This window comes from Cuculus canorus, chromosome 1 (assembly GCF_017976375.1).
Source record: "Cuculus canorus isolate bCucCan1 chromosome 1, bCucCan1.pri, whole genome shotgun sequence".
In the NCBI taxonomy this organism is placed as follows: domain Eukaryota; kingdom Metazoa; phylum Chordata; class Aves; order Cuculiformes; family Cuculidae; genus Cuculus; species Cuculus canorus.
Genome location: NC_071401.1, coordinates 71,839,328 through 71,848,476, shown reverse-complemented (window position 1 = coordinate 71,848,476; position 9,149 = coordinate 71,839,328).

Here is a 9,149-nt window from a genome sequence, read left to right as displayed (position 1 = left end):
AGCCCAATAGCTGGAATCCCTTGCAAAAGACTGGAGATTGACAGAGGAATGAGGAAACAATTGGCAAGTTATCTCTTGCTTCTGTAGGCAAGATATCCATACAAGGAACACATAGATTACCTTGGGAGAGGGTACCTCAAGGACTCAAAAAGGTAGGGATGGGATTTTGGTGTCATCACTGTGAAAACAGAGAAGATTAAACAGCTGTCTACTTTACATAGCTTCTTGGAAGATCCCCCCATTGTGGGCTTGCAGAAGGTCAAAGAACAACTGCATGTGCCAATTGCTATCATGATGATTTCCCATAGAATGGGAAAATAATATCTATCTATTTGTTAAGTGACAAAGGAGATTAATTAATGGGAATATGTAAATCTGTATGTTGGATATAAAGAGTGTTTATATATTTAGTAATAGGTTGTAAGTGTTGGTAAGAGAGAATTTCAGGAATGAGAAACAGATACAATGTGATGGTCAGAAGTGTCGAACTATATGAGACCCGAGCATGATGCAAATGGTATGGAATAAAGGGTGGAGACTGCAGTGGATACAGCTGGGCTGGAGTTCATTCTCCTCAGAGTAGCCCATATAGCGCTATGCTTTGTATTTGTAACCAGAACAGTGTTGATGACACACTGATTCTTGACTGTTGGTGAGCAGTGCTTGCACTGCATCAAGACTGTCTGTCCAATCTCATCCAAGCTGCCCCGCAAAAGCTGGCATGCTGGGAGTGGACAAGAGGCTGGGAGGAGAAACAGGTGCAACAGGCAACCCAAACTGACCAAAAGGATATTCTATACCATATGACAACATGCTCAGCAATAAAAGCTGGGAAAAAGGAAGACTGAGGTGGGAGGAGGCATTCATTATTATAAGGTGTTTGTCTAATAAAGCCATTTTTATGTGTACTTGGATCCTCTTTGCCAGGGACTGATTTGATATCATCTGCTGATGGGAAGTAGAGAATAAAGAAGAGGGGGAGTGAGAGAGTGATTTGGTGCACAGCCAAGGTCAAATTACCACAGAGGTTTACAACCCTCACCCTTGAACAGTCTACTTCAAATTTTCACTTGTTGCAGTGACAGAAATGAAGGACTCAGGTGTTACAGATGACTGTAGGAAATTTTCTCTTTTTTCCCCCTACATTAAGAAGGAACACTGGTAAATGGACAAATTTTATTTGTTTGTTTGTTTTAGTATTTTCTAGTAATGTAACTTCCTAGTAGTAATATTCTTGATTGTAAGTGTTTCCAAGGTTACTTCTAGGAATGTGAGGTAAATTCTTACAAACTCAAGAAAAAGAGAAATATGATGGTGAAAGCAAAAATCCAACCAGACCCTCCAAGCAAGCTGGAGTCTTGAAATTTTCCTGGAGACACCTCACATTTCATAAAAATTGACTTGATGTGACCTGTCTGTCACAGTTGCCAGGAATCAAGCTAGGACAGGACACAGTGTCGGGGTTGCAACACAGACAGACTTTTCCCTGTAGCCTGGTTCTTCTCTGCTTATCTCTTACAGTGTCAATTTTTAATTTGTAAATCATCATGTTACAGTAAGGATGTGGCCAGAGAAACTCGGAAGAGATATTGAAGAATCTTAAGTGCAGCGTATGGAGCACTGACCATGAAATGTTATGTAAGATATTGGTTTCAACAGTTATTTCCATTTTCCCATGCTCTTGGTGATCTCCTCAGTAATGCAAATAGGACTCTCAAGTCCTCTTGTCCTTCTAGTTTGCCCCTTTTCATATAACTGCGTTTCTCTGTTTTGTGCCATCTGTTAAGTCACTATTAATCTTTCATTCTTCCTTTCCACATCCTACATTCCTTTTTAGGTGTTCATTTTCCTGTTCTCTGGCAACTATCTGCTCACCTTTCCTTTAGAGTCTGCTCCTTTCTTCTTGTCATCTCCCTGCCTGCTCTCACTACTCCTCTGCTTTCAAAATCACCCTCAGGTTTTCTACAAATGACAGCAACCCCATACTACAATCACTCTTCACATTCTGTCGTGGAAATTCTTGTGTGGAGCATAGCCAAAGAGGTCATCTATAACCCTGCTTGCTTAGAGCAGTGCTTGCTGGCACAATTTCCTCCAGGCACTGGACAAGTCATTGGGCTTGCACTTTTCTCATAAGAAATTACCTTTTCCATTGCCCACAGCATTAAAGGGTTTGCTTCCCAAAGGATTTGTGTTTCACAGTTGACTGACTTTTACAACAAATCATGCAAGAAAGAACTAGTGTTGAGTTATTCTCTCTGCCGCCCCAGCTGAAGGTACCAAAAAATAGCCAGGTCCCCTAGCTTTTCTCTGGCTTGAAGGCAGGATAAGAGATATAGGAGATGTGTTGAGTCCTAAGCTGTTTGCCTGGCCCTTCCACACCTTCTGTCTGGTGGCCAAGAAAATGGCTACAGCACCACATCTGTGGGAGCTTTGTGCCTCTAGGACCTCTGCCTTCTCCCAGACAGGTCTTTTGCAGACAGGTGTGGTAAAATTACCTCCATTCTGAATAGATCTCACTATTGAAGGTGTCAGAAGGAACACATACCTATGTCAAATCCATTGGGAGCATTATTTGGAAGATCAGACCAGGAGAAATATAAATATTCTTGTCTAAGTGGTATTTCCTCATATTTGATTAGTACAGGAGATAATATATACTCTATTAGGAGGAAACATCTCATTCTTAACTTGTTGTTCGTTTCTGCTTTGCTTCTTTCCTTTTTCTCTCCTGATCAGCCTCACAAGTGTCTTGATCTCTCAGCATGTGAATACCCTGTTACACAGGGAAGTGGCCCAGAGGGGACTCAAGCACAATCATCAGTTCTCAGCTCATTCCTTAGCTCTCTTCAAGACAAGTTTGGTACAAACATAATATATCCACTCAAGCTATGTGAATATGAGCCAACCAGTGATACTTGGCCTTTGTGCTTTCTTTTGTTAAGAAGTGTGTTCATAGCCAGTATGTTTAAATTTTTCACTAGCAAAATTTTATCAAGGAGAACATTACTAAACTTCTTATCACTTGTTACCAGATGTATGATGTGTCTTAATCAGCAGTAGTGATCATATCTGTGGCAAGCAGGATGCCAGCAAACACAAGTCTGATTGGTCTTTTGTAGCAAGGCCTGATCAAACTCAATCTGATCTAGAATGATCTCAGTATGGATATGTCAGTAGGAAAATACAGTCACATTTAAAAGATGTGGTGTGCTTATAGTACTTTTCACAGAAAACATGCATTAAATAATTTTCAATTCTTGCCCTATTAGTCTGTCTATTGTCCTCACTCTTAGGCTGTGATGCTACAAAAGAATGTCACTTAAGACCAAGATTCCTTGGTTCTGAGTCCCAGCTTTGCCAGTGACTTTATTTTATTGAGTGGCTCTGGGAAAACTGTTCCTGCCCATAACACACTTCCAGAAATTAAACTTGAATTTTTCTCACAGGGTGATGTGATGATAAACCGATTCTTAAACATTGCAAACAAACTGGTGCTTATATTTTGCAGAAATGTGGAGAATATCGTACACTTGCTAAATGTACCAGGAAGCACAGAAATAGGAATGAAGACCTTAGCAGGCAATGAAATATCACTCTTAAATTGCTGCCTAAATGCAACTTTCACAGAATTGGTTCAGACGTTAAGTTAGGATTCTGATTTCTCTAGATGACACAAAACTGGGAGAAGTGGTTGATATATCAACTATTTTGCTTCAGAGAGACCTGGACAGGCTTGTGAAATTTGCTGAAAAGAATCTCATGAAATTCAGCAAAGGTAAACATTGAGTCCTATACCTGGGGAGAAAATATACCCACCACCAGGGCAGGCTGAGGATGGACTACTAGAAAGCAGCTTTGTGGAGAAGGTTCTGGGGGACGTGGTGTGCGACAAGTGGATTATGAGTTAGAAATGTGGCCTTGCAGAAAAGAACGCCAAAGGCACCCTGGGCTGCATTGCCAGCAGGTCGAGGGAGGTTATCCTTCCTCTCTGCTCAGCACTGACGAAGCCAGACCTGGAGACCTGGGTCTGTTTCTGGGATGCCAAGTACAAGAAAGATGTAGTGCTAGAGGAGAGAGTCAAGCAAAGAACCACAAAGATGAATAAATGCTCTGTCATATAAGAAGAGGCCGAGAAAGCTGGGACTATTCAGCCTGGAGCGATGAAGGCTCAGGGAGATCTTATCCGTGTGTATAAGTGCTCAACTGTGAGCAGTGAGTAAGATGGATCCAGGCACTGCTCAGTGGTGCCCAGTGACTGGACGAGAGGCAATGGGCAAAAAGTAGAAATAATGGAAATTCAGTTTAAACACAAGAAAACACTTTTTTACTGTGAGGGTAGTCAACCACTGGAACAGGTTTTCCAGGGAGATTGTGGAGACTCCAATGCTGGAGGTCCTCAAACCTGACTGGACAGAGCCTTGAACAACTGGCAGTAGCTGACCCTGCACTGAGCAAGGGGTGGGACAAGACAACCTCCAGAACTGCCTTCCAGTCTCAACCATTCCAAGATTCAGCAATTTACCTTTTTGCAGGACATGGATATCAACATATTCCTAGTTACATTAACTTATAGAATGGGTACAGAAAGTAGCATTTCTTTCAGTTATTGCAAAATAATTGTCATGTGACAAATGTCAAATAGCACAACAGACATCATAGACATTTCATAGTCCTCCTTGAATCTTGCAGAAAACTTTAGGAATTCTATACATACACAGATTTACCTTTTTAATCAAATAGGCTTAAGCATCACCAATATTTTGCTTTCTAAAGCAGGAAACTAATCCAGATTTTGTATGTGTGCTAGTATAACTGTGCCTAATTTACACCTTGGCAAACCTAATACCTTGGCAAACATTTGTATTCTGCACAAAATCCTCTGTGACACAAGAAAAAACAACAGACAATGTAGAGAGACATACCTCCTTTTGAAAAAGCCCTCCTCGTTTATCTTGTTTGCTTTTGGATTGCAGAAGCCAGGACACTTGAACTTATAGTTGTTGCCAAGCAGGCACAGAGTTTTACTCTGCCGGTTGACTTTTTTAATGCATGCCAGTACTAAGTGGCAAAAGCTGAGAGTCAGAAAGTGACTCAGTTTATCATTTCCCTTACTGCTTTTGAACTTCCTTAAGTCTCCTAATTTGCAGATGCTAATAATTTCACATGAACTGATTATGTAACTAACCTTTCCTGTTATGTTGAATGCACTAAACATTAATAGCTGTAAAATGCAAACTCATTAAACAAAAATACATACTGTGACTACTCAGTAGTCATAATATGTGACTACGCTCACAGAAATACCTCTCCTACAAATAGATGTATTTTCATAAATAACATTTTCTGGAAATAACAGCAGTGTTCTGTGACTAATCCATGTTTAAACATACAACATAGGCACTTAATTCTGTCAGGACTGGACTGGCTGCACATGACTTTTATGTCATCTGTGCCAGCCCAGATTCTCCTTTGAGGAAGATCAGTCCTTGAAATACATTCAGAAACAGCCACCGTCTTGTGTATTTGTAGTCGAAGTGACAAGGAAAATATTAGATCCAAATTTCTGAACTTTCTGCCTGGCTAACTTTTGCTTGGTTTTGTTTGGTTCATCTTAGGTTGCAATACTATGGGTTAGGTGCAAAAGTGTCAGAATTTTCAAATTAAAAGGAAATATCCAAAGCATTTGCTGAATTCAGTAATGTGAAGCTTGCAAATGACTTTGTAGTCTTACAAATGTGAGCATCTAAGCCACAATGTTTGCTCTAACTTTCAGCAACTTTAAATGCGGCTCTGGGTCATGCTGAGAGTTAGCCACTTCCCAGTTTGTTTTGCAAGATATCTGGCATGCAGATATGTAATCTTCATGTAGTAATTATTTTCAATTCTTGCTATTCTCAAATGCTTGTAGCAAGAGCGATTTGAATTTCCCACTACCTTCCAATCCCAGCACAAGCACAATAGCAGGAAGGTGAAGAATCGCCAAGCTTGGGAGTAAGGAAGGATTCTTAGTAGTCTGGTAGAGGAAGAACTATTCTTAACCCTGCTTTCCTTGAGCCTATTTTTTTTTCTGCTTACGTATGTGCTCAAATCCACCAATAGCAAATTACTTCATGGACATTTCAAAATTTAAATGTATTTGCTTTTCAGTCCACTTCGGTCAGTCTTGCCCACCTTTAACCAGTGATTCCCACCAAAAGGGCAATTTAATAACATTTTCTGGTTTAAAACCTTCAGGTTATGTATGAAAAAAAACCCCTGTAGATAAGTTAAGTGTGTAACACTGGAGACAGAGCGCATGTGAGGCAGTGACTCAGCTGCAGAATCTGGTCTGTAGAACAACACATCTAGCACTGACTCAGACCTTGCCAGTTTTTTCAGTACATTGGGAACAGGACAGGAATGTTTCAGATCTTCTACTCACTATAGGATTTAATTGTGTATTTTGTGTAGCCTAAAAAGAACACAGTTAGTACATGTGCAGTATGTTCTGAAATTGCCTGTTCATCAAATGTGCTGTACTTGGATACTAGCAGCCACCTCAGTGACCACTACCACCCTACATAATTTCTCTACAGCACCATTCTCCCATGCCACATATATTTGTGATGCAAAGTCTGTCAGTATGCCTGATTAATTTTGATGAAGGGATCCATTTTAAACTCTAATCTGGACTCCGTGCTCTGTGCTCACCAACTAGTGCAGTCATCTTTGCCCTTTTCTTGGGGTCTGGCTACCTGTGCTCCCTTGCTGAGTGGTTTGAGATGGGCTTTGGTTGGGGAGAGCACAGCCCTGCTGCTCTGTACCTGCACTCATGTCCTGGACAAGACCGGGACTGACTCTTTTAGGGCCAGCTTTCTTCAGTACATATGAAATCTTTGTTGTCTCCCTTAAATAGGTTCCACCTTCTCCTGGGAACAATCATATCAACAGCTTGTTAACCGCCACAGTCTACAGCCTGGTATTTAGGATAAGTCAGGAACAATTTGGGGTTTGTTTAATGTGCTTTTCTGTGGTTTATTCTAGTTTAGCATTGGCAATGTGAGCAGCTGAGACTCCCCCAAGAATAATCAGGGATGGACAGAGAACTCTCTCTTCCTCCCAAGACAGTCTCTTCCAGCACCAGAGCTCATGGTCCACAGGTGTAGGGTGATCTACTGGGATCTCTTGCAGGTGGTGTTCCATGCTGTTGATGTAGCTGTTGCTAGCCAGTTCATGAATAGCTTGTCGTAAATGAAAGACAGAAAATTCATTCTGAATTCATTCAGTCTGAAAATCTGTTAATAATAATGTCTTAATTTAGCATTAACATTTGCAGCATTAAGTGGAGCTCTATGAAAAACAGCAGGCTAATAAGAACTTCAGAAATGTTACCAACTTTTCATAAGAAAAGAGTAGATGGAAGTATTGTGTTCATATTCTTCAAGAAGTTGCCAAAAGTTGTATGAAGCTCTTTTGTAACAGACTAACCAGGGCTGCTGAAATGCACAGAGTTCTAGGAAATGCACAACACATTTTTTCAAACACTGTTTTGGAAAATGTGTTTTAAAATAATGTTATGTTTTACTCTTCCTCGTCTGGACAGTGTAAATTCAAGTGAGTAGCAGATGATTTCAAGGTTCCTTTTGGACTATTTCTTCAGCCTGTCTGAGTCCATCTGGATGGCAGCCCTCGTCTTGAGCAAACCTGCTAGTCACCTCAATTTGGTGTCAGCTGCACACATAATGACAATGCACTCCAACTCCTCCTCCAGGCTATTGATAAAGATATTAAACTGGATATGTCTCAGCATAGGACTGTTTCCAGTGTCCTTCACCTTATTTTGCCTAGAAACGTGCTCCAAGATTACTCATGCCATGAATTTCCCAGGCTGATAAGCCTGCAGTTCTCTGGGTTGAACTTTTGGCCTTTTTTTGAATGTCGGTATAACACCCTTCCTGAATAAGTTGAAATATATTATGCCATTCCAGGAGAAAACAGAAACAAAATGAGAACTTTATTTAGCATCTATTTAACAAGACCATAATGCCTTCTCCTGAGTGTCTTGATACTGTCTTCATTATACTTTCCTACTCCCTTCCCTACAGATAGTCATTGAATGGTTCAGAGCTCATGGCTTGGCTTTGGTGGATTAGAGCCAAACTATGATTCACTCTGGCAATTTTGCCCAAGATGAAATATATTGTGAGAGGTTGTATAAACTAGTGTAGTCTCATACAAATCCATCACTCTTTTAGGATGTGATTGTGAGCATTTAAACTCTAGCCACTGCTGCGTAGCAAGGGAAATACAAAGATGGGTTGCATGTGTGTCCAGCATGAACTCAGACTCATTAAGAAATTGACCTTGTTATTCTGATCTGCAGCAAAAATCTTCCTGGGTCAGTCTTTGACCAAAAGACAATCATTAACTTTGCCAAAGGCAATAGATGTGCCAAGAGCTCTTTGTATCCAGCTACAGTAGAAACCGGACAGTGTGAGGGATTGCCCCTGACTGCACTGGTAACTAGAATGCTCCCCAGTGCTGGGACATGTCCAAAAACAACTATTCCCAGCACTGAGTTGGCCAGGATTTGCAAGGAATGTTCTGAACAACTCCTGGAAGTAGTCCAGAGGTTAGCTCAGGCGAGGGCTATTTTGTAAAAGCATTTTGTATGTGTCCATGTTATTTAGAGATTTAATACCAAGTACCTGGGCTCTTACATGGCAATTGGCCTCAGCACAAGAAAGCAGTCCAGGAAATATTTAGTTTGATAATCAAATGTCCAGTATCACAGAATCACAGAATCACCAGGTTGGAAAGGACGCACTGGATCATCAAGTCCAACCATTCCTAACACTCCCTAAACCATGTCCCTCAGCACTTCATCCACCCGTTCCTTAAACACCTCCAGGGAAGGCGACTCGACCAGTTCCCTGGGCAGCCCGTTCCAGTGTCCAATGACCCTTTCTGTGAAGAATTTTTTTCTGATATCCAACCTGAACCTCCCCTGGCGGAGCTTCAGGCCATTCCCTCTTGTCCTGTCCCCTGTCACTTGGGAGAAGAGGCCAGCTCCCTCCTCTCCACAACCTCCTTTTAGGTAGTTGTAGAGAGCAATAAGGTCTCCCCTCAGCCTCCTCTTCTCCAGGCTAAACAACCCCAGCTCTCTC